The 23,770-nt window shown below is 34.8% G+C and overlaps 1 protein-coding gene across 1 annotated transcript in view; it reads left to right on the top strand.

Moving 5' to 3' along the window:
• The window catches only part of PRTG (protogenin), a gene marked incomplete at both ends in the record, with an annotated part of 115,539 nt that overhangs the window by 3,361 nt on the left and 88,408 nt on the right, over positions 1–23,770 (top strand). The gene's annotated exons all lie outside the window — the stretch shown is intronic.

Here is a 23,770-nt window from a genome sequence, read left to right as displayed (position 1 = left end):
TGGATTTAAACCAGATCTCCCCCCTTTATTCCAGTTGTCATAAAGTTTGCTGTCTAATGATTTCCTTTGTATTAACAGCCCCATCAAATCAGCCATTTGTCCAAGTGATCCAGTGCTTGGTGGTTGACCTGATAACTGTTGAGTGTAAAGATGGGCCTAGGATGGATGGGGAACTCCTTGTTCCCACTGAGGCTTTCCGGCCTCTTTGAGGGATCAAACATGCAACACCCCAGATGACAATAGACAATGTAAACCTTTAAACAACAACTGTGTCTTAAAAATAGTTTTTTTAAAAAAGATTTTTATTTATTTATTTGACAGAGAGATCACAAGTAGGCAGAGAGGCAGGCAGAGAGAGAGGAGGAAGCAGGCTCCCCGCTGAGCAGAGAGCCCTGATGCGGGGCTCGATCCTGGGATCATGACCTGAGCGGAAGGCAGAGGCTTTAACCCACTGAGCCACCCAGGCACCTCTTGAAAATAGTTTTTACAAGTCTCGTAGCTACATTCTTCTGTTAATCCACAAAAGATAGATTTTGTGCTATACTGACAAATTGATCATTTACAGAATGAACAATAGGAAGAGGGAGCTCATAAGATAAAGACATAATCTTGAGGAAGTAGTTTCTTCACCGTCTATACAACTGAAATTTAGAAAGCTATTGGCAGGGATTTTCTAGATGACTTTAACTATTTTAACAGTGTATGGCCATATTCATGCCACCATCATAGTAGTGATTTATTGGTGCAGTAATGATTAATTGTAGAAAATAAGTTCCAAGCAAAGATACTTTTATACTGAAATATTTCAGAAAGGTAGAAAAGCTTCCAGTTCTATCCTCCCCCACCCCCAAGTAACAAAAACCTGAGAAAATTTCTGATAAACTTTTTTGTTTGGCATAAATCACTAGCCAATAATCTTTTTGTTTTTGGTTTTTCTGTGCTGTTTTCAGAATAGTGTGCTGTGTTCATTTATTTTTTTGTGTAACATAACATTGTTGCATAAAGTTGTAATTTTTTCACCTTTTCAGCATTGTGGGAAGCTTTTCCTACCCAGGAACCTTAGTTTGTATTTCTTCGTTGGAGAGGAGCAGAACAGAAAGGTGGAGGAGGGCGGATGGGCTTTGAAAGGATGAAGCATTTATCATGACCACACATTGTTTCCAGGACCTCCTTAGTAGCCTGACAGAATTCTAAGGCACTCAGAAATGCCTTGAAAACACACAGAGCTTTAAAGTCTGTATAGGATAATAAGTGTTATTAACAGTGAAATAAATATTAGTATTGGCTTTTTGAGTATCTTTAGATTTTTGTGACTGCAAAAATTATGGATAATAAATATTAGATGTGAATAGTTTTGAAAGCTCTTGTGGTGAGGTAGTTTTCATGTAATGGGTATCAAAAACTTTCTAGTGAGACTAGAACATTGCTGGCAAATGTCAATTGTGCTCAATTATAGGGACCACACTTTTCATAGGCACGTGTTTTATTTAACTCTGTGGAGATAACTTTGCTAGGAAATTACATTCAGTATTATAGATTTAAAATGAATACATAGTGGTTTTAGATTTTCCTTTAAAAATATGAGACTTCTTAGGGATTCTGAATTCACAAAGTTAGTTTGGGTGTTTAAAAAACAATGGCCAGTGATGTAGGCTCAAATGACTTTATCCTAAGTTCAGGGTAAAGATGTTATACATATTAAACAGGAAGAGAATAGGCATTAAGTGGACATTCTGTTTCACTTTACAAAAAAAAAAAAAAAAAAAAGCTGGTTCTCGCCCAGTTATTGATAGCAGCAGGGCGCAAGTATGTTCTTTTTATTTTTCTGATCAAAGATTTGCCAGCAAGCATATCTTTTGATTCAGAAGCGTAAGAGTATAGCATCTGAAAATCTTAAACTTTAATCTGTGCAAGTTTTAGATTTTTAACACGTAGGCAATCAAGTCTTGGTTTCTAAACTTAGGAACTAGAAGCTGAAAGTTGCACTCTAGGCAAGAATTCCATTATTCATGTGTAAATTAGGAATTCACAGGGTTAAAAGGTTAGAAACTGGCCAGGATGAGGTTTACCCTTGTGATAAAGAGCAGATGACCCTCATTCATTGGCCAAAGCTTTCATGTAGCTCTTCTGCAAAGTTAGTTATTGCCATGAATTGTTCTTGAGGAATGCAGAAATTCAAATGTGAACAGGCCTTTCCTTAAGTGTCACTATGGAGCCTTATCTCCCAAGCACATCAGAGCCCGCTGCTGGGACAAGGTTCCTCCCCAAGGGCCTGGAGGCTTGGCTTTCCTGTTCATCCAAGCACAAAAGAATTTGTCTAACTTAGTTTTTCTAAGGCATCCCATTTTTAAAGGAAAGTATAGGGTTAAAGTAATATTTAGTTGTTTTTTTTTTTAAAGGTAATCCTTTTTATTGATAGGCATTTTAGCCGTTTTACATTTTCATGAAGTTAATAGAGAAAGGAGAGTATGTGTGAGGCCCTTTTTCTCATTGTATAGAATAGGAAGAACAGAAGATTAAGCTGTTTCCTATAAATTTCAGTATTTTTAGCTTTTGGCAAATCGAATTTCCACTTTCATGTACGTGCTAAGTCTTCACTATGTAAATTATTTAATTTAAATATTTTAGGAGTAAGAAATAATCCCTGGACATTTTGATGTTCCTTGCATTCTTAACATTAAAGCAAGATAAATTTCATAGGAAAGCACTAGTGTAGTAAAATGGTCTTATATTTCAACAAGTTTAAATTAAAATAAGAGACACTGAGAGAAGTAAAGGAGGAGGCGGGGTGTGTTCTGTGATGTGTAAAAGACTGGCTGTAAGCTAGTGATTGAACAGGAAGCTAATTGTTTATTTCCTTTCCATAAAAGGTGGAAGTTGAAGTCTTAGGATAGAGGGAAAGAGAACATAAAGCCAGCTTATATTTCTTAGGTATTTCAGGGCGCTTCATTTGGGTGAAAAATCATTTTTTAAGTGAGCATTAGCTGGAAGATCATAGTATTGTAACTTTATGATTTCCAACCCCCCTCCCCCCAATTTTGAGGTTAGGTTTGCATGTGTAAATTTGGGGCGGGGGTGGGAGGTTGGGGAGGAGGTAATCTATACCTATACCTTTATATAGCAGTAGTAATTCCCTTTAAAAGGATGTAGTTTGTTTTCCCTGAATAAAATGTTTATCACTGCAATTTAAATGGAGATGAGACTTCAAGGCTTTTGTTGTTGTTGTAGTTAGATTAATAAAAAACTGTTCAATGAGTACGGTTTGTATTTTAAAGAGTAAGACGTAAATTATAGTCCAAAATGAGTTAAAATATATTGAGAATATTTAATGACTCATGCTAAAAAAAAATAGGGTGGGTGATTGAAAAGAAAAAGATAAGAACTATGAGGCTATTAGCCTAAATTTTGAATTGTATTAGTGACTTAGGACCCAAGATGGGCAAGATTTTGCTACAGTGTCACTTTTTATTGAGATTTGTAGATGCTGTAAAGGGGAACATCTCTTACATGTGTGCCCGTTCACTTCGAGCTGTTAACAGTTAACTGCCCTAACTCAACAGTTGTAACACAGAAGTAAAAGTCATCTGATTTCAGAACAATAAGACAGAACTGAGGTATTTAGAGGGACTGTAGATAAGGTTCAGATGATGCTTTCTGGGATCGACAAAAAATCATCTTCAAAGAGAAGGGGTTATGTATGGTTCAAGAGTACATGTTTAACTTAAAAATTGACCATCTTAAAATTGCTTAAGTCAGGGAAGTAAAAGCACAAAGAGTTCTACAGGCTTATATACAATGACACTTGGTTCTTTAAGTCTGTCTACTTAAAAGGTTTATCAGGTACCTGATAATCTCTGGGTGATGTAACCAGTTTTTCCCACTTTACACTTGATTAGTGAGGATCATTTCTCATCTTCAGAAACCTGTAACACTATCACTGTTTTTCATAGTTGTTGGATCTTTAATTTTACAACCAAGCAGGATCCACTGAGGCGTAGAATTATAATTTGCTTTAAGATGTATATAAATGTGTTTATTTCTGTTCAGCTTCTTAATGGAATATTGAAAGGGCATTTGGTATGGCCCTCTTTGTCAGCTATCTCTGATTATTCTAAAGAAAGGGTCTTACTTTCAGCACTTGTTTGCCAAGGGATTTGTTGTCACTGCTCCTGAATTTAACAGCTGGGCCTAATGATGGAGTCCAGAGCAATTTAAAAGAACAGCAAAACAAAAACAAAAACCAAAACAAAACCCCAAACCAAAAAAACCCCTTAACCCCCCCCCCAAAACAAATCTTTTAAGCAGGACTTTAAGTTTGAAGGAGTATTTCAATTAATAAATACATTTGAGGTTACTCTTTGGAAAACCCTAATAGCCCTGACTACAATAGTGAGAGAGAATTTTTATCTCTCACAGGCAGATTTTCTCTATTAAGGATGGATTACTTTCAGCTTTTAAATTGGCAATGACTATATGAAAAATAATAATGTTTGGCATTTTGTTGATCATACTTGAATTTTTTTTTAAAGATTTTATTTATTTATTTGAGAGAGAGGAGTGAGAGAGAGCATGAGAGAGGAGAAGATCAGAGGGAGAAGCAGACTCCCCGTGGAGCTGGAGCCTGATGTGGGACTTGATCCCAGGACTTCAGGATCATGACCTGAACCGAAGGCAGTGGCTCAACCAATTGAGCCACCCGGGTGCCCTGATCATACTTGAATTTTTAAGAACAGCTGTGATTATTGAGATGTTTTAAGAGAAGACCTAAAAATTGTACCCCAAATTTTCACTTTCAGTCAGGACTATTTTAATACTTATGTGTATCCAAACTCTTCAGTAAAACATTTTTTAAGCTCATCATTTAAATTTGGTAAATAAGAGAGGAAGAAGAATACATAGTTGTAATCATTGAAGTAATGTTGGCAGTTGCCTTAACATGGGAATCTGCACAGAGCCAGCTCACAGTCAGCAACTGACAATGGTGATGGGCAAAAAGGGTAAAAATGTACTAAATTACCTTCAGTGTCTGTAAGTCTGAAGCCAAGTGAATCCCTCTAGGGATATGTATTGCAGAGGATGAAGGTGTCATCCTTACAAAGGTCTCTGACACTAATCTGACAAATACTTTCCTGACTTATACATTCCTTTTTTTTTTTTTTCTTTTTTCAACCTCTGGTTCTCAGAAACTGCTTTTGATGCATGTTAGAAGCCAAATTCTTATAGGCTGAATGGAAGGCATGAATTAAAAATGTCTATTTTTTCAGTTTCTGGAGGGTTTGCCCTTTTCTCATGTTTATGTATATGCATTTTTTTTTTTAAATAGCTTTAGCATTTGTGGCTAGTTTAATCAAGTGACTGTTGGAGAATGCGATCACTGTTCAGGGCTTATTGTTCAGGTCCTCACTGGGCTTATTTCTTAGGACTGATGGAAAGGAAATTTTCTTTCTCTCTTTCTAGTAGGCTCCATTCCCAGCCTGATGGGGGCTTGAACTCACCATCCTGAGATCAAGACCTGAGCTGAGATCAAGAGTCCAATGCTTAACCAACTGAGCCACCCAAGCGCCCCAGGGAAATTTTCTTTTAAAAATTTACTTTATAATGATGAGCACTGGGGGTTATATGCAACTAATGAATCATTGAACACTACACCAAAAACTAATGATGTGCTATATGTTGGCTAATTTAAATTAAAAAAATAGAAAAAATTTTACTTTATGAAACAATAGTAAATTAGTGCTAGTTTGTTTTTTTTATGATGCTACTTAATATAGACTACTTTTTCTAAATCATATTCTTTGGGAGTAAGCCTCCAAAATGGTCTTTTTATTGTTATGGGTTTGTAGTCTTTTTAGTAATACTCAAAATGGGCTCTGTGACTCCACCAACTTAAAAAAAAATGATAATGTATTTTTACTGTAGGTTACATTTCTCAGGGTTTCTCAGCCTTGGTGCAATCAACATTTGGGGCTAGATAATTCTTCATTGTGGAAGCTGTCTTATGCAGTCTAGAATGTACATCAGCATCCCTGGCTTCTACATACCAGATCCCAGTCCCATAGCATGCCCTTCCCTGGTTGTGACAACCAAAAATGTGTTTTGGGAGGCAAAATCATACCTGGTTGAAAACTGCTGATGTTTCTGAAAGAGGTAGAAGTCCAAGTCCAAGAAGTCCAAGTGATCCTGGGCCAAGAGTTATTTTAACTATTTCTGTCTTATGCTTGATAATCTAATTTTTTGATGTTCATAGTGCTAAATGTATTGATTGTAGAACTAGTAACTATTTTTTAGTATTGTGAAGGAAGCTTGATTTAAAAAATGTGTCTGGGTCATTACTTGTCTAACTGGAAGTGATTTGCCTCTCCATTCCTTCTTCATACATGTGTACGTTGAAACCTATTAAGAGCTCACCATTCTATAGGTCCCTTCATTTTGATCTCAGTATTTTAGATCTTTTCTTGAGGATATCTAGTCAAAGAGTGAATGCAAATTTTATTTAACCCTGTTTAGTCAGTTAATTTTATTTTCTGGATGTGATTGACTCCAGTGTTGAAAAAGATAGGAGAAATCTCCATGTGTGGTAAGTGGTAAAGAACATCTTTTGTGATGCTCTGCATGGAGACAAGTAAACCTGTATGAGATTAACAGCCCAGAGAATTCCATTTGTTGTGTGGTAGGTGATTCTTTGGGTGAATGGTTAACAGAAATCTTTTCAGCTAATTCAGTGGTACCATGGACTTATTTTGGTCAGAAACAACTTAACTTCCTCTAGATAATGATGTAAATAAAGATGGTGGTGTCTTGAGAGGGCATCAAGGGGTAAGTAAAGGGAAAAGAATTAGACACTACTGTATGCTAACTAGCACACAGAAAGTGGCAGACAAATTTTGCATGGTTATTATGAAATACTTGCTTTAGATTACTTACATTACTTAGAAGTAGTGGGCAGGGATTTCAGAGTCTTCATCTTTTTCAAGGTATCATTCTTTGTGTTTGCTTTCATTTTGGTTAGTTCTTTATGCTACTAAAAGTTAAGATTTTTCCTATAGGTAGTTTGGTCACCTGTTGAGGCCAGTAAGCCACGGGTGGTCCAAGTGGCAGTTGAGATGGATGAAGGAGAAAGCCGGATCTTTTAATGAGTGACTCTAGTGCTGAGCATGGATGGTTGAACATTTGGCACCATGTGTTCTACTCCATAAAAGTGCCTTGAGTAGAACAAATCAGTTCAAACTAGAAGAGAAAAATTGCACATTTCCTTATTTTGAGGTAAATAGTAGTTGTGTCAAAACAGAAAATTTAGTGTTCTTGTTTTCTTATTATAGTCCTTTCATAAAGAAATTATGAAATATTACCAGGTAACAATACCTGGTAAATATTCTTTGTTGCTTTTTTTTTTTTTTTTTTTTTTTTTTGCCCTTATCGAGTTGCTGGGAGCTGCAGTGGAAAAGCAGAATGACAAAAGGCAGGAGAACCACAAATCCATTACTTGTGATTTATATGACTTTAGACAAATCACTTAATCATTCTGAATTCTACCTTGTGTTATCTGTAAAAAGGACAAAAAGGAGGGGGAATGGGTGTTGAGCAACACAGTGCCCTTATTTTTGTAATTCTGTTATTGTAATTCTACATAAATGGCCAATAAATTATATTTTTTATAAGACTGAATCTAATCACACATTATAAGAGAACCATTTAAGTCACTGGGAAAAATATTAAAATGGCTTGGCCGTTATTTAACTTGGTACTTTTAAGAATTCTTACTCCTGCCATGAATCATAGGGGAATCAACTTTGGTGGGGGGAGTCTTAAACTAATACTGATAATTTGGGCTAGTATTATTTTTAAGAGTCAGAAAAATAAGTTACTTTACCTGGCACTGGGCAGTTCATCCCATAATTGTTGTGCTCTTTGAAGGTTGACATAGTACATGAGAGGTATAACTTTACAAATGTGTCTAGTTTTGCTAATTAATAGTGTATTCTGATGTTTATTGACTCAGTATTTAAATGAAATAGTGCCAGTTTCATCTTAACAGTGTTTAGCTTATGTATTAGTATCTTAATAGAAATAGATTATACTGCCTGCTTCCACCCACCACCAATTCCTATTAAGAATGATAAAGTTTAATTTTCCCCCAGCTTTCAAACTTAGTTAGCTTGAGTCCCTCTGATTGGATTTAAAGTAACTCCAATTAAAATATTGACCTCAATGTGAACACATAATAGGAAAAAAATGCTTTGATGTTGGTATTACCATTTTGGTATTTCTTTTTAAAAGAGCGATCACAGCTTTTCTTAAACAATTTTCACAGTTAAATGTATTTACTGGTTTTTTTTAAATAAAAAGAATTCACTTTTTATGTGTTTAAGAAAGTCACATTTCCATGCTCTCTTAGTTAATACTTTTAATATTATTTTAACTGAGGGACCAATCTCAGTAAAGTAGTAAGATTTAAAAATCAAAAATTTTACCGAAAGGATTATTAAAGTTATCCCAGTGATAGAATTATTTCTTCAAAGCCTGCGAGTATCTTTACCTGGATGATTTACTACATTTTTAGAAATCTGTGATAATACATGAGAGATAGTATACAAACAGAAGAAACTTTGTGAAATTGAAGTTTAATTTTCAGTCCACCAGATGTCAACTTGCAAGCTATGAAATTTTGGGAGAGAATTTTATTGCTTAGCAAATAGTACATTGGGAAATTACAAGTTGGTCAATAGAGAAGTGACTGGTTTCTTGTAGTAGAATTGACTCTTCTCAGGACAGAAAGAAGCTGACAATCAGAAGTTTTGCCCTGTTAAACAATTTTTGGAAGGGGATAATGTTAAAAAAGAAAAAAAAAGGAATAAGAGATAAATAAAAAATACATTATTTTTTTTCTACTGATCTGCAAACTTTTTAGACTGTTAAGATACTGGCAGTGAACATTTTGAAGAGAAACCTTTAAAATATTCTGAAACCCACAGTCAGTAGAATCCTTGCTCCCTAATTTGACTTGCAGTATCATTTGGCTCCTTCTAACATGAGTTAAGATAATAACTTGTAGTCTTAGAAATTTCTATTTGCAAATAAGGAATATGAAGCTGAAGGGAGATAACTGCCATGCCCAAGGGCGTAGCTACTAGGTCTGGGATTAGATAGAGCTCAGGTTTGCTGATTCTAGTCATGAATTTGCAGTGTTTAAGTAAAGTTTTTCTCCCATGTATTGTGTGGAAATGTGTCTTTCTATATTCAAAATATCTCATCTAATCCAGAATTCAGGAAAGAGAATTGTAGTGGGACTGATCCTGAGATTAAAGACACTTATTTAATTTCTTAATATTTATTTAAAAAGTATTACTTTATCATTGTGGAACTCACCCTTTACTGCTGTATTTGTGTAAGACTTTGTTGTTGTTGTTGCTATAGAAAATAGGCAGTTTTGAAACAAAATCACTAATGTGTTTCTATTTTATCTGTCCTGTAACACTTCATGGAGTTTTTTTTCCTGTGTAGGAAATGCAGGGAGAGAGAGCTGCAGCCAGTCCTTTTAGAGGCTCAGCATTTGTTGATACATCTGTACAAATGGAAGTTTGAGCTCAAGCTGTGATTTTCAAATGTATTTTTAAATAACCTCCAAGGAATGAGGCTCTTTTGTAGTCAAAAGGTTAAAGGGCACCTGGGTGGCTCAGTTGGTTAAGCTTCTGCCTCTAGCTCAAGTCATGATCCCAGCGCCCTGGGATTGAAGGGGGGAGAGGGTGCATCAGCTCTCCACTCAGTGGGGATTCTGCTGCTTCTCCCTCTGCCACTCCACTTCCTCTGCTCACAGGCACACTCTCTCTCTCTCTCTCTCTCTCCGCTCTCTCTCAAATAAATAAAATCTTAAAAAGTTGAGATTTAAATAAATGGTTGACTATGTGTCATTATTATTAGTATTCCTTGGAAGGAGGGGCATAGTGATATCCTGTGTCTCTTGTGGATATATTTTTTTAAGTAGCAGTTTTATTGAGGTAGAATTCACATATCACAAAGTTCCCCTTTTGAAAGTTTGTATTTCTGTGGGTTTTATTCCTTTATCACCATTACGTAATTGCAGAATATATCCACCACCTCAAAAAGAAACCCCACACCTCCCAGTTCTCTCTTCACCTATACCTTGCAACCACTAAGCTGATTTCTGTTTCTATAGATTTGCTTATTCTGGACATGACATAAAAATAGAATTCTACAATATGTCGAGTTTTGTGTCTGGCTTCTTTCACTTAGCATAATATTTTCAAGTTTCATACATATTGTAGCATGAATTAGTACCACATTTTCATGGTTGAATAAGATTCTATTATATGATAAACCACATTATATTTATCTAGTCATCTGTTGATGGATAATTTGATTGTTCCTCCTTATGGCTACCGTGAATAATTTTGCAGTGAACATTGACATTCAAGTTTCTCAGCCCCTGTTTTCACTTCTTTGGGCATATGTCTAGGAGTGGAATTGCTAGATCATATGGTAATTCTGCATTTAGCCTTTTGGGGAGCCACCCAACTGTTTTCCACAGTTGCTGCACCATTTTACATTCCTATTAGCAATGTGCAAGAGATTCAGTTTTTCCATGGCCACACCAATGCTTATTATTTTCCTTATTAATATACTACCGAAAGTATGAAGTGTTACCTCACTGTGGTTTTGATTTGTATTTCCCTAATGGCTAATGATCTTTTCAGGTCTTTATTGGCCATCTGTATATTTTCTCTGGAGAAATATCTACTGCCCATTTTTAAAAATTAGGTCATTGAATTTTTTATTGTTGTTGGATTGTAGGAGGTTTTTTTTTTTCATATTCTGGATATTCATCTTATCAGTTATATGATTTGCAAATGTTTTCTGCAATTCTGTATTTTGTCTTTTCACTTTTTTGATAATGTCCTTTGATGCATAAAGTTTTTAATTTTGATTAAATTTGATTTATTTTTTCTTTTGTTACTTGTAGTTTTGTTGCTGGATCTGATAACCCTTCACCAAATCCAATGGTAGGAGTCTAGCTTTACACTTTCGCATGTGGTGAACCAGTTGTCCCAGCACCATTCACTGAAGACACTCTTTGTTCATGATTGAATGGATTTGGCACCCTTGTTGGCATCAGTTAGCCATGGGTATATAAGATTTATTTCTGGACTCTCGATTCTATTCTGTTAGTCTATATCCCTACATTTTATGCCAGTACCATACTATTTTGATTATTGTAGCTTTGCAGTAAGTTTTAAATCAGGAAATGTGAGTATTCCAACTTTTTTCTTTCTTTTGACTTTTTTGTTTTTTTGACTATTCATGGCCCCTTGAAATTCCATATATATTTCAGGATTGGCTTTTCCATTTCTGGATAAAAGATTCTTGGAATTTTTATATGGATTGCATTGAACGTACTGATTACTTTGGATAATATTGATATCTTAATGATATGAAGTCTTCCAATCCAAAAACAATGCATCTTACTGTGTATTTAGGTCTTTGTTTTCTTTCAGCAGTGTTTTGTAGTTTTCAATTCACAGATTTTTTAATAAAATTTACTCTTAGATATTTTATTCTTTAAGATGCTATTGTAAATGAAATAATTTATTGCTGGTGTGTATAAACACAGTGGCTTTCTGTGTGTTGATCTTGTACCCTGAAATTTGAATTCATTTATTAGCTTTAGAACATTTCTTTATAGATTCTTTGGAATTTTCTATATAGAGAGTCATATTATCTGTGAATGATATTGTTTTACTTCTTTTCCCCCACAGTTGGGATGCCTTTTATATCTTTTTCTTTTCTAATTCCTCTGGCTTGAACTTCTAGTAGAATGTTGAATAGTGTTCATTTCCTGTCCCTAAATTAGAAATATGGCTGTTAGCACTACAAAGACTGCACAACTGATAGGAAAGTGCTTAGGTGTGGTACATACAGGGTAAACAAGGATTACCTCAAGCAGTTTTGCAGAACTTGTCCGAAGACTCTTACCACGTGAAGAATATCACCTCTCAAGTAAATAAAATGTTTGCATTTTGTACCTGAATTGGGTGGTGGTAGAGTTTTGGTGTGTATGTATTTTTCTAAAAGAGGCTAGATTTCTAGTGACCTCAGGTTTTAATTGCTTTTTGGTAGGAGTTGTAGAAATAATACTCAACTGGGAAGTGGGTCCTTAGGTAAGTTTCCTTGTGCTCTTGAAAATCTTGGTCATATTCACCTCTTTTGAGACTATTACCTCACTTGCACTTTGGAGGAATATTTGCTTTACCTGCTACTCAGAGTATAATGTAAGAGAAACCAAACTGAAAAGTAGAATACTTTTCTTAAAAATTATAGGAGAAAAGCCGTTTGTCTTTTCACCATTGAATATGGTGTTAGCTGTGGACTTTTCATAAATGTCATTTATCATATTGAGGAAGTTCCATTATATTCTTAGTTTTCTAGATGTTTTATCATGAAAATGCATTGGCTTTTTCACTGCTTTTTTTCTATCAGTTGTGATGTCATATAGTTTCTTGCCTTGTTCTGTTAATGTTGTATATTAATTTTTTTCTGTTTACCCACCTTTGAATTCCTGGGACAAATCTCATTTGGTCAATACAGTCTTTTTAATGTAATATTAGATCAAGTTTGCTAGTAGTTTGTTGAGATTTTCCATTTATATTGATAAAGATGGTCTGTTGCTTTCTATTTTCTTGGTCTATAATTTTCTTGTGATGTATATCTGCCTTTGGTATTAGAGTTGGGCTTATAGAATGGTTTAGGAGGTTTTCTCTCCTCTTCTGTTTGTTGGGAGAGTTTGAGAAGATTGATGTTAATTCTAATTTAAAAGTTTGGTAGAATTCATCAATGAAGCCATCTGGTCCTGGACTTTTCTTATTTGGAAGGTTTTTGATAAGTGATTCAGTCTGTTTACTCATTATAAGGCTATTGTGATTTTCAATTACTTTTTGAGTCATTTAGATAATTTGTGTGATTTTAGAATTTGTGTACTTCATATAGATTATCCAAATTGTAGGTGTACAGTTCATAATATTATCTTACAATCTTTTTTATTTTTGTAAAGTTGGTAGTAATATCCCCATTTTCATTTCTTTCTTTATGTCTTTTTTTTTTTTTTTGGTCAGTCTAGATTTCTTTCTTTTTTTTTTTTTTTTTAAGATTTTATTTATTTATTTGACAGACAGATCACAAATAGGCAGAGAGGCAGGCAGAGAGAGAGAAGGGAGGACTCAGGCTCCCCGCTGAGCAGAGAGCCCGATGCGGGGCTCGATCTCAGGACCCTGGGATCATGACCTGAGCCGAAGGCAGAGGCTTTAACCCACTGAGCCACCCAGGCGCCCCCAGTCTAGCTTTCTAATTACCAATTTTGTTCATCTTTTCAAGAACCAGTTTTTGGTTCTGTTGTCTTTGTTGTTTTTCTAGCCTCTTTCATTTATCTTCATTCTAATCCTTATTCTTTTTTTCCTTCTATTAGCTTTCAGTTTAGTTTTTACTACTTTTTCTAGTTTTCCAAGATGTAGTAAAGGTTATTGACTTGAGATAGTTTTTCTTATTTAATGTAGGCATTTACTGCTACAGATCTTCTGAGCACTGCTTCCACCAAAACTCTCTAAGTTTTGGTATGTTACATTGTCATTTTGATTTATCTCAAAGTATTATTATTTTTTCTTCTCCCCCTCCTCCTCCTCCTTCTCCACCTCCCTCTTTCTCTCTTTCTGCTTCCCATTTCCTTCCTTCTTTGACCCATTAATTAAGTTTGTTGTTTAATTTCCACATGTGTGTGAGTTTTCCAGTTTTCCTTCCATGCTTTTACTTCTAGTTTCATTCCATTGTACTTGGAGAAGATACCTTTTATGCATTTAATCTTTAAAAATGTTTTGAGACTTGTTTTGCAGCTGAACATGTGGTCTATCCTGGAGAATGTTCCATGTGTACTTGAGAATGTGTGTTCTGCTCTTATTGGGTATAGTGTCTTTATGTGTGTATTCAGTCTAGTTAGTGTACCGTGTTGTTCAAGACCTGTATTTCCATATCGTTTTTCTGTCTAGATGTTCTACCCATTGTTAAATGTGCTGTATTGAAGTTTCCAACTATTATTATAGAACTCTCTATTTCTCACTTAAATTTTGTCTGTATTTACTTCATATATATAGGGACTCTATTTGGTAAACATATGTTTACAAATGTTATATGCTCTTGATGAATTGACCCTTTTATTAGTATCTAATGTCTTCCTTTGTCTCTTGTAACAGTTTTTGACTTAATGTCGCTCTTGTCTCCTACTACTACAGCCACCCAGCTGTCTTTTGGTTACCATTTGCATGGAATACCTTTTCCAGTCCTTTCACCTTCAACCTACTTATGTCATTGGATATAAAGTGAATCTCTTGTAGACAGCATGTTGTTAGATCCTGTTTTTCTTAGTCCATTCTGCCAGTCTCTGTCTTTTGATGGGGAATTTAATTTATTTACATTTAATATAGTCACTGAGAAAGAAGGATTTCTGACATTTTGCTATTTATTTTCTGAATGCCCTGTACTTTTTTTTTGTCCCTCTTTTCTTCCACTACTGCATTCTTTTTGTGTTTAGTTGATTTGGGGTAGTGAACCATTGTGACTCCCTTCTTGTTTCATTTGGTATTTATTTTTTAGATATTTCTTTGTGGTTATTGTAGAGATTACATTTAATATCCTAAACTTTAACAATCTAGTTTGAGTTGATGCCGTCTTAATTTCATTCTGCTCCTATGCAGTTTAGTCTCCTTTTATGTTACTATGATACATTACATCTTTATACATGTGTATCCAGTAAGATAGATTTATATTTATATAAATATATTTATTTTTTAAACTGAAAAATAAAAAGTGGATGTATAGAGGCACTTGGGTGGCTCAGTTGGTTAAGCATCTGCCTTCAGCTCAGGTCATGATCCCAGGGTCCTGTGATTGAGCCCCATGTTCAGCTCTCTTCTCAGTGGGGAGCCTGCTTCTCCCTCTTTCTCTGCCCTCACCCCCCACTTGAGCTTTCTCATGCTCTCTCTGTCAAATAATTAAAAAAAAAAAACCCTAGAGGTAGGGGTGCTTGGGTGGCCCATTTGGTTAAGTGACTGCCTTCAGCTCAGGCCATGATCCTGGAGTCCCACTATTGAGTCCCACATTGGGCTCCCTGCTTCTCCCTCTTACCCCTCTCATGCTCTCTCTCTCATTCTCTCTCTCTCACACATAAATAAATAAAATCTTTTTAAAAAACTGGAGGTATAAACCAAAAAATAGAATAATATTGACTTTAATATTTGCCAATTTAGATACATTTATTGGAGATGTTTCTTTCTTTATATCGTTTTTAATTACTGTCTACTGTCCCTTCTTTTCAACCTGAAGGACTCACTTTAACATTCTTGTAGGACAGGTCTAATGGAATAAGATGCCTTAGTCTTTGCTTATCTGGGAAGTCTTAATTTCTCTCTCATTTCTGAAGGACAGTTTTATTGGATATGGAATTCTTGTTTTACAGTTCTTTATGTCATTTTAAATATGTCATCCCACTGTCTTCTGGCCTCTCGTCTCTGATGAGGAATCAGCTGTTAATCCTGTTGGAGGAATAATAAGTTTGTGATGAGTTTCTTCTTTCTTGCTGTTTTCCTGGGTCTTTTTTTGTTTTACAGCAGTTTGATTATAAATGTTTTTCATTGTGGATCTCTTTTAATTTATCCTACTTGAAGTTCATTGAACTTCTCTGGTGTATGGATTCACTTCTTTCATCAAATTGGGAAAGTTTTTGGCCATTATTTGTTCAAATACTCTTTGTGCCCATTACTTCTCTTTATTCCTTCTAGAACTCTCATAATGTATATGTTGGTCTGCTCAGTGGTATTCCATATGTCTCCTGGGCTCTGTTCACCTATCCTTTCCTTTTTTGCACATCTGTATGTTATTTTCTATTGCATTTATTTATTTATTTATTTATTTGTTTATTTTTAAGTTTTTACTTAAATTCCAGTAAGTTAACATACAGTGCAATATTAGTTTCAGGTGTACAATTTAGTGACTCAGTGCTTACATATAACACCCGGTGCTCATCACAGTAGGTGCACTACTTATTCCCCATCACCTATTTTACCCACCCCCTCTACTCACCTCTCCTCTGGTAACCATCAGTTTGTTCTCTATAGTTCAGAGTCTCTTTCTTGGTTTTCCTTTCTTTTTTTTCATGTGTGATTTTTGTTTTTTAAATTCCACCTATGAATTAAATCATATGGTGTCTGACATTTACTGCCAGATGATAGATAATACCAGCTGAGTAGGGGGAGGGACATTATCTATGCACTTTACATGTATTTAGTTTTTTTAATCCTTATAATCTTATGAAACACATACTATTATTTTCATTTTAAAGATTGAGTAACTGAGGAACTAGATTATTCATTGCCTGTGGCTATTATTTCTGTCTTTTCTTCCATGATTTTAAATATTTTATTATCTTTTGATTTCCTTCAACTGTACCATTATCTCAAGTTCTCAAGGTGTCATCCTCCTTCTTTTCTGTGTCTGGCAATTTTTCCTTATGGCAGATTGTTTCCTTATGTGATTTTTAATTTTTTTATTATGATCTCATCTTCAGTAAGACTTAGTATATACTATATTATGAAAGTGTTTATTTCTCTTTGGTGCTCCAAGGTTTCGCTGGTCATGAACCAATTTTGGGGCTAATTCTTGGCTGCTCTGCATTAGTTGTATACATTTAGATTCTACACAAGTGTGTGGTATAGGTCAGGGTTTATATTTGTCATAGGAAACATTTCTTACTGAGAATAAAACCCCCTTATTCCTAATCTGGATGGTGAGTGAGTTTTTCCACTGATCCTTTCTCCAAGTGCTTTCAGGTTCAGGTCTCAGTTAACTATGTTGTGATGGAACAAAACCACTTCTACTTCGAGAAGGCTTTAGTGCCCATAGCCACATCTAGAGTATCATGGCATCAGGGCAAAGCTTACTGCTCTGATCTTGACCTTAAAATTTTGTTAGTCATGGTGATATTGTTTTGAATATGTACAGTGCAGCATTTCTATATATTTTTAGTGGGAGAGATCATCTTTGTTTTTTCTCTACTATTTTGTAGGAATTGAAATAAGGATGGAGTTCTGAAGAATTTCCTTGTACCTTAGAAGCTACATGTCTCATCTTTGAGGACTTAGTTCCTAACTTCACGTCTCTGTATAATCCCGGTTCTCTTCATTTTAGTTTTCATCATCCCTCCCAACTACATTTCTGTCTTTCCTCATTATCTCATGTTACTAATGTCTCATTGTCTCATGTAATTAACATGTCCCTATGTTAGTTAATGGGATTTTTCAGTGATCTTGTGTGATACTCCCTTCTACTGCTGGAGCACCTAAGATGCTTGGCACATTGTAGACATGAAAATACTTGCTGATTGAGAATTTTGTGTTTAGGTTTATTTTTGACTTAGGACAAACATTTATTTCTCCGACAAATATTTACTGAAACCTACTTTTCTAGGTCCTGAGAATGCCACAGTTTATAAAAAACAGTCTCTGACTTGAATGATTTGTTAGGTGGAAAAAGGAATTCATAAATAGGTAATATCTAAAATAGTATGGTTGTGCAATAACAGAGTGTACTCCTAACAGAGTTGCATATGTGGTGTTATTTTCTCCAACTTTTTATATTGAAAATTTTCAGATCTACAGACAAGTGGAATGATAGAATAATGAACACCTGAATACCTTTCACCTACATTCCCAGCTGTTAATTAACATGTGCTACGTTTATTTCATCTTTCTTTCTAAAAAAATTGCAGACATCTTGACACCTTACCTCTAAATACTTCCCCATGCATCTCTGAGTTTGGAGTATGGGCTGAAGGGCACTTAAGGACAGGTTCTTGTGGAAGTGATGCTTAAGCTAAACTTCAAAGGAAAACTAGATTTTAGTTTAATGAGGGGGATGGATAGTCCAATTAAGTTATAGTAGTGAGAAGCAACATGGTATATGTGGAATAATAAGCTTTTTGGTGTTGCTAGAGAGTAAATTTCAAGGAAATGGTGGCCAGAAATGCAGTTGGAGACATAGACAGGAACCACTCATAGAAAGAATCATTATATACTGTATACCATGTTAAGGAACCTGAGATTTAATTTGTGAGTGATGAGCTGCAGGGGGTTGGATTGGCCAGTTTTTGTTTTAGATTGATCCTATTGGAGACTGGGAGGAAAACAGAAGTCCCGTGAGCAGGACTAGAGGCAAGTTGGAGGCTGTAACAGCAGCACAGTGAGAGTGTTTAAGGGCCTGGACTGGAGCAGTAAGGAGATGAAGGAAAGAGGGACTTTAGGTGATAATTAGTATTAAAAATTGTCAGTACTTGGTAGATGTGGGGAATAAGGGAGGTGAAGAAGGTCAGGATGATGTCAGTATTTCTAGTTTGGGTGGCTTGGTGAATGGCGGTGCCAACTAAAATAGAGGATACAGGAAGAGGAGCCAATACAAGGATCAAGGTTATGAGTTTGGCATGGAAAGTGTTCGTTTTAGGTGTCTGTGAGATGCAAAGGTAGAACTGGTTAGCAGGTGGTCCAAAGAACAGTTGGAAGCCAGGAGAGGCATGACATAAATAGATACTGAGTTGAGCCTTACCAGTAATTAAGTGAAGTTTAAATCATGAGTGATTTTGAGCGGGAGGAGTGTGCAGTGCAAGAACAATGGTCAATCAACAGAGACGAAGGCAGTTGGTCAAGTTGTCAGGAGGGTAGCTGGAAGAAACCAGGACAAGAGTACTAAATCACAGATGCCAAAGGAGAAGTTTCAAAGAACTTACAAAACAACATCAGATGCGACAGAGCTTTGATATAACAAGATTTGAAAAATAGCGTTTGTACTAGGCAATTAATAGGTCATTAAAGTCTTAGAGGATACACAAGCACAATTTTTAGGGACATAGGATTTTGCCTGAAACTTAACAGCAAGATAATTTCTCATTGTTTTAATATTGTCCAACATTATTGTAAAAATTAGAAATAGAAATAATTAGAATAGAAATATATAATTAGAAAATAGAAATTATGGGGCACTTGGATGGCTCAGATAGTTAAGCATAGGACTCTATTTCTGCTCAGGTTTTGATCTCAGGGTTGTGAGTCCAAGCCCCACACCTAGTGTGAAGCCTACTTAAAAAAGAAAAAAAAATGTTAGAAATTAGAAATAATACTACTATGCTATGATTTAGGAAAATAATACCATTTTATGTTTTCCTGAAGCTTTTATCAATGTCATGGTGATTATCAGAAAATTTAGTTATTTAGTGTAAATAAAGTAGCTAAATTGCTATTGTATTTTACCTGAAATAACTGTTACATATGTACAGTTCTGCCTTGAGGAGCATATGCTTTAAAAATATCAATCAGTGAGGGTTGCCTGGGTGGCTCAGTGGATTAAAGCCTCTGCCTTCGGCTTAGGTCATGATCCCAGGGTCTTGGGATGGGTCTTGGGATCGAGCCCTGCATCGGGCTCTCTGCTCAGCAGGGAGCCTGCTTCTTCCTCTCTCTCTGCCTGCCTCTCTGCCTACTTGTGATCTCTGTCTGTCAAATAAATAAATAAAATCTTAAAAAAAGATATCAATCAGTGAATATATGAAACCGTCAGTAAGCATTCATTATTTGTTAAACTTCTCTGTGCCATCTATTAAATTCCTTTAAAATATGTACTTCTAAATTTTAGCCTACTGGTTCCTCAGTTTGAGACAGAAAGCTTGATTTTTAAAGAAACAAACTTTATCTTCTAATATCAACTTTGCAGATAACATTAATGTAGTATAACAAATACGGCCAGATCTCATTAGCCTGTAAATAGTTGAAATATTTTATTAAAATCAATTAAAATGAGAAAAACAATCCCCCAACCTTTGTTTTTGGTACTATGATTTTTCTAGGCAGTTCAGTTATTTAATTTTAATAAGCAATCCAACTAATATAGTGCCTTAAAAGTATGTATATTTGTAAAACCAGTTTTATATATATGCATGCATAAAATCATTTATGAAAAGTTATCTGATTCTTAAAAGACTTATCATCATAAATGCAGTATCTCCGTATTTGAGGTCAAATGAAAATATTGCATTAAAATTTGCATGAATTTTATGAGGTGTTTTTCTTTTTAAAAAAAGGATTCATGTTAACTTTAAAATTCTGGGCATTTTCATATATGATAGTGAAAATTATGATGACTTTTAAAAATATAAAACAAACAATTTTCATCTTAATGAAACAGTAACTTAGGTGTCATTAATAAGACAAGGACATTTGGCTCTTCAAACATATTGTGTCCCACTACATAATAGTTCACTAGATTAAATGAAATTATTGATTTCTGCTTCATTACTGACATACATTTATGAGCAGTTTCTTCGGCACCACAGCACAATGTCAAAGGTCGTAACTTTCTTTCTTTGGAAGAATAAAAAGCTTTTAGATGGCAAATCCCAGAAACCTTCACTGTGGCCTTTTGCTTTTTCCTCTCTTGCATAGAATTACTAGAGAAGCATGGTTGAAAGAAACATCTCATAAATCAGCAGGAGAGAGCCTTTACCCCTGTAAGGCTTTGTAAAATCATTAACTACTAGTAGAATTCCACTGCAGGATAATATTGTACTTTACCCAGATTTTGACAGTTTTCAATAGGAAGTGTTCATTATAATGTGCCTTCTTGTGTATACTATCGTATGTGTGATATCATTTATATTTTTAGTTAGAGCATTTTGTTTGAAATAAGTTAGAAAATTGCACCTGTATTAAATATATACATTTTCTACTTTCCTGTAAAAGCCAGGTTTCTAAGACATCAGGATGGACCAGTAAAGAGTTAAGGATTTGGATGTTTCCGTCACTTAATTGTGTCATGTACCTAAAGCCCTTGTATCAATGGCTGGATTTTCCACTTTTCATTAAGTTGTTTTGTTTAAGTTGTTTCATCATGCAGCTAAAGCTACATGTTTTACCATCGCTAGCAGACCCCTTTGTATGTGAATATGTTACTAGACATAAATCCCATCTGAGAGTGAAAAACTCTTTTAATTTCATAATCACAGCTAGAGTTTTAGGGATTATCAAGTTTTACAAATATTTATACATAGAATATATATTTTTATTACATATATTTCTGTGAAATTATTTTTTCTATGCTGTGTTTCTGAAGTCAGCAATTATAATCCTAAGAATTTTCATAGCTTGTATGTTTTGATTAGGTAGATACAAAAAGAAAAAAAAGAAAGGAATAGGAGTGTTTTTTTTTTCTTCTGGTAGGTTATTTAGAAAAAAAAAATAAAAACTAGATTATACTGTATTCTTGAAGATTAGATCCTCTCAGCACTTGACTGGAAGATAGTTTCCATATTATGAAGATGGCAGCATCCTGTTGAAATCCTCTTCATAGTCCAGTCCCTTTTCAGTGTCCTTGCCTCTCACAAAACTAAGGACTAACTACTAGTTTAGTCACTTGGATTAGAGAGGAAGGGGAAGGTTCTGTAGTTGGCAGAATAATTGTCATTCTTCAGCTCTAGGTTGTTTATTCTGAATGAAAGCTCAGTCTTAGTTAACAAACTGGGTTATTATGATTGATAACAAAATTTTATTTGGAGAATCAGCTGATCATCAATCTAAATTCACTTATAAATTGGTAAATAGTATTTCTTTCCGAGGAAAGTGCTGTACTCTTTGATAGCTTTTGGATGGTATCTGAAAAATGAGATAATGTGAACAAGTGTTGAGCATTTTAATAGCCATGCACTTACTGGATAATCTACCTATGCCTTGTCCAACATGTGCCAGTTCAGAAGGAAATGAATTATTTACCTGAATGTTTTGCCACAAAGGTTTCCTCTCACTTGGAGATGGTGTTAATTGATAGACCAAACCAACAGCGGTTGAATTCCTTTTTGAGTTTTTTGACTGCCTTTTTAGCTTAACCATTAGCCCTTTTTAATCTTAAAACCAATATTATTTTCCCCACAGACCTCTAGTTCGGATCCTTAGTACTCAAGGGTTTTTTTTGGGATACTATAATTCCAGAGGACCCTGGATGTTTTGATCCCAAATCAAAGACGTTTATCTCTTCTTTTAAGGAAAAAGGGATTAGGAACTTCCTGCTGCTTTTGCAAACACTGAAAGCATCCTTTAGGGCTTGGAGTTGCCCTTAGGTCGCTTTTACAAATGCTTCAGATACTCTGAAGGCCCCACGTCAGCTCCTAACTCCTGTGTTCTAGCTTTCAGGGATCTGGGCTGGAATTCCTAATAGTCTAATAGCTTTGTGTATAGAATCAATGAATCAATAAGATTAAAAACATAGTTGGGATTATTTAGAGAAAGTGTTCTTATCCCTGAAGGCAAGTGGAAAATCTCTTGATTAGCCTCAAAATTCAGATTTATTTTCTTACAGTTTTGCCATGGGCATGGCGAAAACATTCATTAGACAGGAAACAAATGTGAAAGCTTTGGCACTGAGGTCTTTGGATGGTTGTATTTTGTTTCAGTGTATAGTTTGTTGTAGCCTCAATTAAAAGTAGATATATTACTTAATAGTTTCTTTTTAAATGAAATGAATGTCAAGACAGATGATATTTTATTAAATGTTTTTGGTGTTAACACATTTTACTGTTTGAATAAATGAGAGATAAATTATTAGATTAAAAGAAAAAATTATAACCCTTACATTCAATATTATTATGAGAGTATCTTATCTGTGTGTTACAAAGTTCTGCTCCTGAGAGGTTAAGGAACTTTGTAAATGGATGTTTCTCAAAAGGCCCCTGTGGGATTGCTATTTGAATTCCTTAAACACAGAGATTTTTGAGGATTGTTCCTAAATTTTAACTTCTGCAACATCAAAGATGTTTCTATGTATTTTTAAGAAGCTGCTACTCAATTTCAATGCATAAACATTTTAGGTAGAAAAAGAAAAAGATGTATATTATCTCTTATAGCTGTTTTGTGTGTGTTTGTTTTTAAAGTGTAAGCAGTTAAAAGAGTTGAGTAGTCACAATCCAGACTATATCATGACAGCTGAAACAATTAGCTTAACATCTCAAAGCTTATGTGACACATAAGCAAGGGAAATAGTCTTCATTTAGAAACTTATCCTTACTAACTAAAGCCTTTCTTCCATTAAAGAAAAAAAGATGGGGAGAGTGAGTAAGTGCTTTGACATAATCTCTCTGCTCCAAATGCCCAACAGTGATAGGTAAAATATAAGAATAGAACACTTAAAAAGATATCCCGGCTCAAAAACAAGAGAAACATCTATGGAAACCAAAACAGAAGAGAAGTATAGAGAGTTAAGTGGCCTGAAATTTTAGGCTTTGTACCTAATTCTGGATCAGGAAGGATTTAAAAGTATTTATAGAAAGGCTAACACATGAAGAAAAAAATAAATTATATAAATTTTTTAAAATTGAAGACATGAATTTTAAAAAGACAGTATAAATCAGGAATAAAATGACAATCCACGGCTGAATTAAAAATATGTGCAATGAACCTAAATAACAATAATAAGAAGCTAAATACATAAAGAATTCCTACAGATCAATAGAAAAGCAAACATCCTAGTAGAAAAGGTTTATTAACAGGAGTCAGTTCACAGGAAAGAAAACCCAAGTACCTGTTAAACACAGGAAAGTATGTGTAGCTCACTTGTAATCAGGGAAGTGAAAAAAAACTAAGATACGATTTTATATCCACCAGATCGTCAAAAATATATGAATATATAT

Source organism: Martes martes (genome assembly GCF_963455335.1).
Source record: "Martes martes genome assembly, chromosome: 7".
NCBI lineage: Eukaryota > Metazoa > Chordata > Mammalia > Carnivora > Mustelidae > Martes > Martes martes.
Note: the sequence above shows the minus strand (reverse complement) of the source record. Positions and strands in the feature narration are given on the sequence as shown.